Source organism: Scyliorhinus canicula, chromosome 16, assembly GCF_902713615.1.
Source record: "Scyliorhinus canicula chromosome 16, sScyCan1.1, whole genome shotgun sequence".
NCBI classification, from domain to species: domain Eukaryota; kingdom Metazoa; phylum Chordata; class Chondrichthyes; order Carcharhiniformes; family Scyliorhinidae; genus Scyliorhinus; species Scyliorhinus canicula.
This window is the reverse complement of record NC_052161.1, coordinates 48,338,447-48,349,868: the sequence shown is the minus strand read 5'-3', so window position 1 is coordinate 48,349,868 and position 11,422 is coordinate 48,338,447. Positions and strand designations below refer to the sequence as shown.

The 11,422-nt window shown below is 47.3% G+C and overlaps 1 long non-coding RNA gene across 1 annotated transcript; it reads right to left on the bottom strand.

The window, feature by feature from the left end:
- Positions 1-1,110: 1,110 nt before the first annotated feature.
- LOC119979254 lies at positions 1,111-3,577 on the bottom strand. Its single transcript, XR_005463688.1, has 2 exons — positions 2,226-3,577; positions 1,111-1,954 (listed from the first exon to the last, which is right to left on the bottom strand). It is a non-coding gene; the product is annotated as an uncharacterized LOC119979254 (long non-coding RNA).
- Between the last annotated feature and the right edge of the window lie 7,845 nt (positions 3,578-11,422).

Below are 11,422 nucleotides of genomic sequence, written 5' to 3'. Positions count from 1 at the left end.
CGGACAAAGCCCGCATCAAGGCCACCACCTTCCCACTGGCGGCCGAGGCCCACCAGGCCTTCAGCTGCATCAAGGCGGACATCGCCAAAGCCGCAATGCGCGCAGTGGACGAGTCCGTCCCCTTCCAGGTGGAGAGGGATGCGCCAGAGGTCACCCTCGCCACTACCCTCAATCAGACAGGCAGGCCAGTAGCATTTTTTTCACGCACCCTCACCGCCTGTGAAATTCGACACTCCTCGGTCGAAATAAGAGTCCAAGCCATCATGGAAGCCGTGCGGCACTGGAGGCACTACCTCGCTGGTAGGAAGTTTACCCTCGTCACCGACTAATGATCGATAATATGCAGCGGGGCAAAATCAAGAACGATAAGATCTTGAGGTGGAGGATCGAACTCTTCACCTATAATTACGATATGTCTGGAATGCACAGCCTGGAAGTGGTGGTGGAGGCAGGTTCAATGAAGGCATTCAAGAGGGCATTAGATGATTATTTGAATAGAATCAATATCCAGGGATAGGGGGAATAGGCAGGGAATTGGCACTAAGCCATACTGCTCGTTTAGACAGCTGATGCTTGCATGATGGATCAATTGGCCTCCTTCTGTGCCTTAACAATTCTGTGATTTATAGAGGTTGGGGATCATTTACAGAGGTGGCGGGGGTGGAAGGAGGGGGATGTTGAGCACTAGGATTTGAATTTTAAATTCACCCTATGGATTAGTATACTGGTAGCGGAATTTTGCACGTACTCAGGTTTAAGGCGAATATAAAATGGGAGAAGGCTGGCATTAACTCATTGGAATAGTCTAGTCTGGAGATAAAAACAAGAATGAGGGTTACAGCAGTAGATGAGCTGAGGCAGTGGCAGTGATGGGCAATTCTTCTGAGCTGGAAGCAGGTGGCCTTTGGGATAGAAAGAATATGTGGTTGGAAGCTCATGCCAGACAAATGGTTCACCAAAGTTGCGAACAATTTGGTTCAGATAAATTTAAGATGGTGTACGTTTTGTGGAAAATGTAATTCAGGAATCAAACTAATGTAAAAAAGCTTCCTCTTTTCCTCCCCACCTCGCAGGTCAAATATCCAAAAAAACGTTTATTAGATTTCTCCCTTTTCTTTGTTACAAGATGATAATGATCACCATTTTTGTCCCAATAACTAACATCATTCTTCCACATAGGGAAATAAAACACACAAAAGAAGAAGCATGAATTACTGAAGTAAAATATAATGATCATGGACAGAGTGTTGCAAACATACAACCAAGAGGGAACAAATACCAGTGTCCTTACTTTTTCCCCAGTGTACCCGCTTGTATATAAGCAATTTGATTATTAGCTGAACAATCTGATCATAATGGACCCTTGAGTATGCTTAAGGTCAATTTGCCTAAAGCAGTACAACATTTCTACAACCAGTGCACTGGTCAGCGGGAACAACTGCTGAATGGATTGTCTATAATTTTGACATCTGTTTTCCCTCATCCGATTCATGACTTTAGTAAGAAAGAGCCACAAACACAATAAGTAACTAAAGTATATAATATAAATGAGAAGATACATTTCCCAATGTTGTTTGTTTTCAATGGCGGCCAAGATAATTTTCAGTGTTTGGGCAACAACATCCTTGTCACAGATGATCCTGTTTAGGATAGCAAACCAGAATCAAAACATTGCGGGTGGTAAGAATTCAAGTTTCCAATTGCTACTATAAACACAGCAATCTTAAACTTGGCAGAATTCAAGTGAGTGTAGATGCTGGCAGACTCCATACTTCAATGTGTAGCAGTGTAGCAGCAAATGTCAGGGCCACCACTGTGCCTCCCACTCCTGGCATGGGTTGAGGTATTGCGCAACCAGCGCCATGCAATTGGGTTTCAAATGTCTGCCACAGCAATGAGACGCTGCCTGTGGATGGGCCCAGATTCAACTGGGACGCCCACGATTTGTTGCTGGCTGAAAAGAAAATCACTGTAATTATGTCCAGCAACTTCAAAGAAATGGTAGCTTTCCTCAGGGGCTCTGAGCGGACTAAATTGGCCAATATAAAATAAACACAAAATTATTGCAAACAATTTCTCAATGAATCCAAAATTGTGGTTTCAGCTCAATATCCCATTTACACACAGGCGCCAAAGAAGCTTGGATCCTGGCATAGAGGAGAAATATAAATTGGTTTGTGTTTCACACTTGAATCACTCACTACCAAACAAGTAAGAAGACTTACACCAGGTTAAAGTCCAACAGGTTTGTTTCAAATCACTAGCTTTCGGAGCGCAACTCCTTCCTTCACCTGGTGTTGTAAAACTTCTTATTGTGCCCACCCCAGTCCAACGCTGGCATCTCCACATCATGGCTACCAAAACAAGGGTGGAGAGGAAAATGCAAAACAAAATTTCATTCAAGCCTGGAAGCTCCAAACATCACTTTCACTTCATTCAGGAGATTACTCCAAATATCTTTTGCCATTCTCCTCATTTTGAAATGTTTTGTAAGAGTTACCGCCTTTCCCACCTCGTCAAGAATTTTTTTTTTCTCATCAAAAATTTTAAGTTTGGATTTTCAGAAAGAAATCTCAGGTTGAAGTTTGGTACCGTAACATTCAAACACTTTAATTTCTACTACATATTCAGGTCACATTTATACTTAATCCTCTTTCACACCATGTTGACTTTTTAAAGTTCTTTTCTACAGGATGTGGGTGTCGCATGCTAGGCCAGCATTTATTGCACATCCCTAGTTGCCCAGCGTACGGCGGTGCTGAGCCGCCTTCTTGAACCACTGCTGTCCCTAAGGTGTAGGCACACCCAAAGTGCAGTTAGGGAGGGAATTCCAGGATTTTGACCCAACTTGGGTCACGTGTAGGAGGAGAAAGGAAGAGGCAACCTAGACAGAACCTTCGATAAAAACAAAGTGTATGAAAAAGTCAGCAGTCCTGGAAGTATCTGTGGCGAGAGAGAGAGAGAAAGAGAGAGAGAGAAAGAGAGGGAGTTAATGATTTGAGTCCACAACCCCCGCAGCATGTTTGAGGTGGCGGGGGTGCCCGCCATCGGTCCCACTGCTGTCAATGGGGTTTGCCGTTGTTCGCACCCACCACCATCGGGGAATCCATGCCAGGGAGTCACCACCGGTGGGACTGGAAGATGCTGCTAGACCAGCTGGGCTTTTCTGTATGTCAGATTTCCAGCATCCGCAGAATATGGCTTTTTCTTCGTACAGGCCCTGTCTGCTCAGCCTGTTCTTGAAGATCTGAGTGTGATACCAGGAACTCTAACCTCAGATGACCAACCTTCCCCTCCCTCTGTCACTACTTGTCACAATGACACAATAATGAAAGCCAGCAAAAACAAACATTTCAACCCAAATTAATGAAACGATGTTCTATTTCATACAAAAGTCAATGAATGAACCTTGTGTATTCCCTTAGTACATGTCGTTACCCTGCCTTTGTCTGTCCTAATGCTGCTCTGTGTCATACCACACAGTACATATCTGAAGGGTAGAGTTGTGCTGTGGGGATGGGGCAAAGTAAGAGTTGCATACTTACACCTGCAGCTTGTAAATCAGAAGAGAGTGCACAGTGACGGGGGGGGGGGGGGGGGGGGGGGGGGGGGGGGGGGGGGGGGGTGGAACGGTGGGAGGAAGCGTGTGCGAATGAAAATTGCAAATGAGGAAGCTGTCATCTGTCAATGTTGACGTCACGTTGCCCCTCTTCCTCTCTGGTTAGCTCGTGCTCCCTCCAGCTGCATGTCATCCTGTCCTGCCGGAGGGGCGGCAGCGTGTCAGTAAGTGTGGTGCATCCTGGTTGGATGATGTGGCTGCCCCATTTCAATAGCTGGCCGAGTGCGCAAGCTGTGAGATGTAGCGGTGAGATTTGCTGCAGTGCTAAGCAGGTGAGGGCGCAGCGGAACATATGAATGACAGGTGTTGGGCGCAGTTGATCGAGTTTGTTGGCATCTGAATGATGGGGGCGTGATGAATTATGGAATCAGGGAATTTACAGTGCAGAAGGAGGCCATTTGGCCTATTGAGTCTGCACCGGCCCTTAGAAAGAGCATCCTACCTAAGCTTTTGCCCACGAGCAGTGTTCGAGGCTGACGTCAGCAGGAAATGGTATTTGAGGTTGCATTCACTCAAATTTGCCACTCAAGTGAGATCATTGAACTTGCAGCACTGCATCAAGATCCATGAAGCTGCACTTCGACTTCCACAGTTACCTGCTCCCCTGAGCTTCCAACTGTGTGACTGGCCCCCTGCAGATACTGGACAGCCTTATTCCTTCCACTCCCTCCGCCAAGGCCTCCAACACAGCATCCAAGAATTTTGAAATGGTCTCTCTCCCAAGTTGTACCACTCTTCAATGTTACTCAGGTGAGATTTATTTTACAAAGGCCTCTCAGCACTTTCACCTTTAAGGGCTGCAGGCTAGCTTCAAGCAATACAGGTTAGCTTACACTGGTGCAATCAACTCATTATATTGCCCCCTGAAATAACGTTTAGCCAACAACAATGCAGGCCGAATGCAGCAATAGCTTAAAGCATCTGGCAGCACAAAGTTGGCATGCTGCCTGCATTGCTGTTGGCTGGGCGCAGGTTAGCCACGTCTCATTTTGGGGACTGGTGCATTTAGCAACCCTCAAGTCTTGCGACCAAATCCCATCAAAATGTTAAGCATTGAAACAAAGGATCTGCTCGTGAGTAACAGGTAAAGTATAACACCAGGTAAGAGTAGGAAGCTGATACAGTTCAAGATAAACAGCAGCAAGTACACAGGACTGTCTTCTCTCAGAGAGAAACGTTGTAATGCACAATACATCACCAAAAGTTTGTCCATGTTTGCTTCCTTCGCTGAGAATCGTGGTGGAAAACACAAGGAAGTACTCATCTTTTAAAATGTTTCAGAAACACAAAGAAAGAGCTTGTTGCTAGATTTGCTGTAATGCCAAAAGCCTTCTTTCGGAAGCACTGCTTGCCAATGATCACTTCATAGAATGCCATTTATATTCTCTGGGTAAACATACACCCATGAACAAGGAAGGCCCAGCAATCTCACACAATGGCTGTAAAGTAAATCAATCCGTCAGCTGACATAAATCTGAGCTTTATCATTTTTAATCCAATTTAGGAGGCCATGTAATTTTAAAGCTGTAAATCACTTTCAATGGAAAGAATGTTGCAACCAAGCAGCAATTCTAAATATATCGTGAGATTATCCAATAATATCTCAAGCTGCATTGTCTCTTACTGTGGTCCAAAACTATCAGTTTTAACATTTCTATAAGATATCTTTTCAAACTAAAGCAGCCAATTAAGTAGACCTTTTGTGGGAAGGCAGGTCACATGTACATAGTGCAATGCACCTGGGTTCAAATTCCAAAGCATTACATACAAAACAACCACATGAGCAAGATAATGAAGAAATAAGAATCAAGTATTTTCCACAGTTTGTCTTAATTCTGATGGAGTGCTTCTTCCGTGATTTCTCTTATATACAAATATGCCGAAGTGCTGGGAACAGAGAGGGCATAAATAACGCAAGCAGATAACTGAAATATGGGAAAGATTTTGGGGTGGAATCTGAAGTAAAAGGGTCTGGCACATGTGGGACGGAATCCAATTCCGCCCACACAGTGCTGGAAGGCAGCACATGATCCAGCGTCAGGGTCAGATATGCATAGACCTAAGCATGGAAACAGCCCCTAGCTTGTACTCTTTACTGTACATGCATAAATAGTTCTAGTAGATAATAAACAGAAGACTATGGAGACTTATTTACTACTTACTATCTATAACCAACACGCTCCCATCAGAAAAAAGGCCTGCAGTATTGCCACTTATGTAAAATCCACCCCCAAATTCAGGGTAAAATAAGTCACCCGCTCACCTGGCTTCACCCCCGTAATTTGGGCAGGGTCACCGATGCTCTGTGCTGTCCATCAGCTGTTTTCGTGTTGCTTACTTCCAGCACTGCAGCATGGACCTCAGAACCTGGGGGCAATCATATCCCACATAGAACATAGAACATACAGTGCCGAAGAAAGTCATTCGGCCCATCAAGTCTGCACCACTTAAGCCCTCACTTCCACGCTATCTCCATAACCCAATAATCCCTCCTAACATTTTTGGCCACTAAGAGCAATTTAGCATGGCCAATCCACCTAACCTGCATGTCTTTGGACTGTGGGAGGTAACCGGAGCACCCGGAGGAAACCCACGCAGACATGTGGGGAACGTGCAGACTCCGCACAGACAGTGACCCAGCGGGGGATCGAAACTGAGTCCTGGCACTGTGAAACCACAGTGCTAGCCACTAGTGCTACCATGCTGCCCACAATTACATAATTTACATATTTCCCATTTTGTGATTGGGAGTCCAATATGATAAGTATCTGTGGCATATTGTGATCAATACGTATTTGGTGTAGTAAGGGTTAAAATTTGGGTTGGTGTATGTATGACTGCTGCAGTAGTGTTTTTAAAAATCCTGGTTTGCAAGACCAGGTTTGGAGCCAGTGGTACAATTAAAGTATCATAAAAGTTTGGGTTCATGGACTTTTATTGAGATTATGAGGATTCCCTGCGGAATCATTAATTCGAGACATTGGGCGGGATTATCCATAGCCTGACACCGAAATCTTGCTCGCCGATCGGGCAGAGAATGGGCTCCGATGCCGAAATCGGGGCTGGAGCCGGTTTGATGCTGTTCCGCCATGCTCCGCCCCCTCCAAAATGGCATCATCGTGACACGTGGCGCGCGCCATTTCAGCACCGTTGGCGCATCATCGGTCAGCCCACCTGCGATGCTCTGCCTCCGATGGACCAAGTTCCCGTGGGACACGTGTAGTCTGAGCCGACGTGTCCAGCATCGCCACACTTGGCTGGGATCCGTGATGCTGGCTGGGGGTGAGGGGGGGAGGGTCTGCTAGGGCTGGTTGGGGGGGGGGGGGGACTGGTGGCCAGGGGGTGGCCAAGGGGCAGGCTGTGGTGTCACAGTTTGCGGGTTAGATTACACACATGGCCGGGCAGTGTTGTACGGCACGAACGTTGCAGGTCGTCAGCCGTGCGCATGCGCGGCCCGGGAGCCAGCCATTCTCCAGCTATTTTCGGCATGGGCAGTGGTGGTTTCAGTCGACACTGGTGCTAGCCCTTCACGATTCTGGAATCATTGAGGGGTCGGCATCGAATTTCCAGCTGTGAAAGTCGACACACATTCTATGCTGGCGTCAGCACTTAGTCTCCAGAACGGAGAATCCTGCCCATTGTGTTCAGTTTCCTAAGATGATGTAGTTAATGGGAGGAGCCAGGGTTTGAAGCAGTCAGGTATTGAAGTTCAGCGTTGGTTTGTGAGTGGAAGATAAGCTGAGAAGCAGTTTCTGAAGGAATTCAGCCAGAGATTCTGCATTGTTATGAGAGGGTTCAGGTCTGTCTTTTCAGATAGTCTCAAAAGACATCTCTATACAGCAAGTATTTCTTTTTTTTTAATTGTTTGTATTAAAGCTTTTTTCAACCAGTAGTTTTACATAACAAAGAAAATAAACAAAAAATATTGAACAATAAAAGGTGGCTGCATTCATTATACAAAACAAAAATACATATTATATCAACAGTTCCCCTCACCTGAGCCCCCCTTCCCCCCCCACAACCCCCCCTACCCCCCCTCCGCTCTCCCCTCTCGTTGCTGCTGCTGCTGACACTTTACTGCTCCCCTAGAAAGTCAAGGAAAGGTTGCCACCACCGAGAGAACCCCATCAAGGACCCTCTCAAGGCGAACTTTATCCGCTCCAGGCTGAGGAACCCAGCCATATCACTACCCCAGGTCTCCACACTCGGGGGTTTCGAGTCCCTCCACATGAACAAGATCTGTCTCCGGGCTACCAGGGAGGCAAAGGCCAACACTTCGGCCCCTTTCGTTTCCTGCACTCCTGGATTTTCTGACACCCCAAAGATCGCTATTGTTGGACACGGCTTCACCCGCATGTCCAAAATCCTGGACATAGCCCTCGCACAGCCCTGCCAGAATTCTTTCAGCTCTGGGCATGCCCAAAACATATGGACATGGTTCGTTGGCCTCCCTGCACATCTCACGCACCTGTCCTCTACCCAAAAAAACTTGCTCATTCTCGCCGTCGTCATGTGAGCCCACTGCACCACCTTAAACTGAATTAAACTGAGCCTGGCACATGATGCAGACGAATTCACCCTGCCCAGGGCATCAGCCCACAGGCCCTCTTCTAGCACCTCGCCTTGCTCCTCCTCCCAGCTGCCCTTCAGCTCCTCCACTGAGGCTTCCTCCGCCTCCTGCAGCTCCTGATATATGTCCGACACCTTCCCCTCTCCTCCCCAGATGCCAGACACAATCCTGTCCTGTATCCTTCGAGGGGTAGCCGCGGAAATGTCCCCACCTGTTTTTTGAGAAAGTCCCGAACCTGGAGGTATCTGAAAGCATTTCCCGGGGGCAGGCCGAACTTTGCCTCCAGCGCCTGCACGCTGGGGAAAGTCTCATCTATAAACAGGTCCCCATCCTTCTAATGCCTGCCCTATACCAGCCTTGAAACCCCCCGTCTATCGTGCCCGGGGCAAATCTATGGTTGTTCCGTATCGGGGTCCAAGCTGAGGCCCCCTCCTCCTTCCTGTGTCTTCTCTACTGACCCCAGACCCTCAGTGCCGCCGTCACCACCAGGTTTGTGGTGTATCGTGCTGGCGAGAACGGCAATGGTGCCGTAACAAGTGCCCTTAGACTGGTGCCTTTGCATGACGCCGCCTCTAGCCGACCCCACGCCGCCCCCTCCTCCATTACCCATTTCCTAATCATGGCTACATTAGCCGCCCAGTAGTAGCTACAGAAGTTAGGCAGTGCCAACCCTGCCCCCCCCCCCCCCCCCCAAGCCCCCCATCCCCCGGCTACGCTCCAAGAATAGTCTTTTGACTCGCGGGGTTTTATTTGCCCACACAAACCCTGATAATCCTGTTCACCCGCTTGAAAAAGGATTCGGGGATGAAAATGGGGAGGCACTGAAAGACGAACAGGAATCTGGGAAGAACCGTCATCTTCACAGTCTGGGGCAGCACGGTGGCCTAGTGGTTAGCACAACCGCCTCACGGCGCTGAGGTCCCAGGTTCGATCCCGGCTCTGGGTCACTGTCCGTGTGGAGTTTGAACATTCTCCCCGTGTCTGCGTGGGTTTCGCCCCCACAACCCAAAAATGTGCAGGTTAGGTGGATTGGCCACGCTAAATTGCCCCTTAAATTGGAAATATAATTGGGTAATCTAAATTTATAAAAATAAAAATTTTTTAAATCTTCACAGTCTGCACTCTTCCCGCCAGGGAAAGCGGGAGCATGTCCCACCCTTTAAAGTCTCCATCTGCTCTACAAGCCGAGATAAGTTGAGCCTGTGTAGGGCATCCCAGTTCCTAGCCACCTGTATACCTAAATATCGAAAGCTCCTCTCCACTATCTTGAGCGGGAGCTCCCCCAGTCTCTCCTCCTGATGCCTAGCATGGATTACAAACAGCTCACTTTTTCCCACGTTCAACTTGTACCCGAGAAGCTCCCAAAGTCCCCCAGGATCCGCATGACCTCCCCCAACCCCTCTAGTGGGTCCAAAATATACAATAGCAGCCTTTTCAATATGATAATAATAATAATAATAATAATAATAATAATAATAATAATCGCTTATTGTCAGAAGTAGGCTTCAATGAAGTTACTGTGAAAAGCCCCTAGTCACCACATTCCGGCAACTGTTCGGGGAGGCTGGTTTGGGAACTGAACCCTCGCTGCTGGCCTTGCTCTGCGACAAGCTAGCTATTTAGCCCACTGTGCTAAACCAGCCCCTATGGCACCCATATATGATGGCAGACACACTATCAAGGCTGCCCCGCTACGTAATATAGCGCTAAACCTCCAGGTGAATAATTAACTAGGTCAGGGCCGGAAGATATGATGTGGTTTCCCACTAGCCTCCGTAGCGGGCGACACTCACCATTCCTGCCCCCGCTGCAGGACTTAGTCACAGATCATAAAATTCCACCCGATGTTTCTGAGGCTGAAGATAGGAGGGCTGACCAGAGACTTCTGCTTGGCCCTCCTTAGCTCATTCAAATGGGGCCAAGGCCCAAAGTCACAGCTGCTTCTTCTCTGGTCAATCAATCAGCAACACCCCATCTGGTGACTGGTCAATGGCATTCCCAATATCTGCAGATTCTGAATCAATAATTCCACAATTTAGGCAATGTCTAACTTCTATTTTCTGTCAATATTAAATGCTTCTACAAAGATTGTCCAAGATTTCAATGACAAAAGTTTAGCATTGTCTGCCTGCACTGGGTCAGGAAACAAGCTGGAGCAGCTTTGCTACTGATAAACAACTGTGATTTTTTTTTTGGCTAGCTGATTACAGTTGGAAGGTGTGGACTGTAAATAGACTAACTTCTCTGTGGTGAATTATAAATACTAATAATCCACACTATATTGTACAACATGTGTTGAGCCTGTACCTTGTACTAGATCATGTGTAGTTGCGCGGCTCTACCCATAGGGGGAGATGAGGAGCTTGTACTGGGCTCCACCCTTGGCTCTGCCAATGACTCCGCGCATGGCTCCTCCCCCTAACTGGAAGTATAAAGGTTGCTGTTGTGAGCCTGCCTGCCAGTTCATCTAGAGTTCATCTCGTCACAGGCAGGCTCTGTTGTAAGACGATTAAAACCACTGTTCGCTTCTAACCACGTGTCGCGTGAATTGATGGTCTCATCATTCTCAAAGCTGTTTTTTTGGTGGAATTGTCGCCTCACTGATTCCATAGGCCGACATCCATCATGTTGTATAAACAAACAGCAAGAAGTAGAACTGAAAGGACCATTTTGTTGTTTGATGAATTAGCTGGGCGGGGCTTCTAAATTGAATTAAGGCAAATCGGTGCCATCTCTTTTAAGCCGTGCCAGCCTCCACAAACAGTTCCCTGCGTGGATTTGTAAAACTGCTGTACAAAGGCCACAGTGGTCAACAGTTAGGCTGGCACTAAAACACACAAGTAAACCACCAAGTTATTACAAATAACCAGTGTGAACATGCACCATTTTGGAGGTTCAAACTGTGGGGAAAATGATAGAGAATTGAAAAGAAAAATATAACTTGGGGAGTGGAAATTTACACCTTATTATGCTTGCTTACAGGAGTACAATGGGCCATCATTTCCAATTTTGAGGACCAAACTCCCACGCCCGCAGTTTGCTGGGACATGCAGCCCAATGTTGGATTGAACAATTTACAGGCCAAGTGCCCTCACAAAAGTGAACAAAGGGCCTAATACCTATTTTAGCCTTGTCGGCAGTAAATATTGAGGGGCGGCATGGTGGCACAGTGGTTATCACTGCTGCCTCACAATTCCAGGGTCCCAGGTTCAATTCTGGCCTTGGTGACTGTG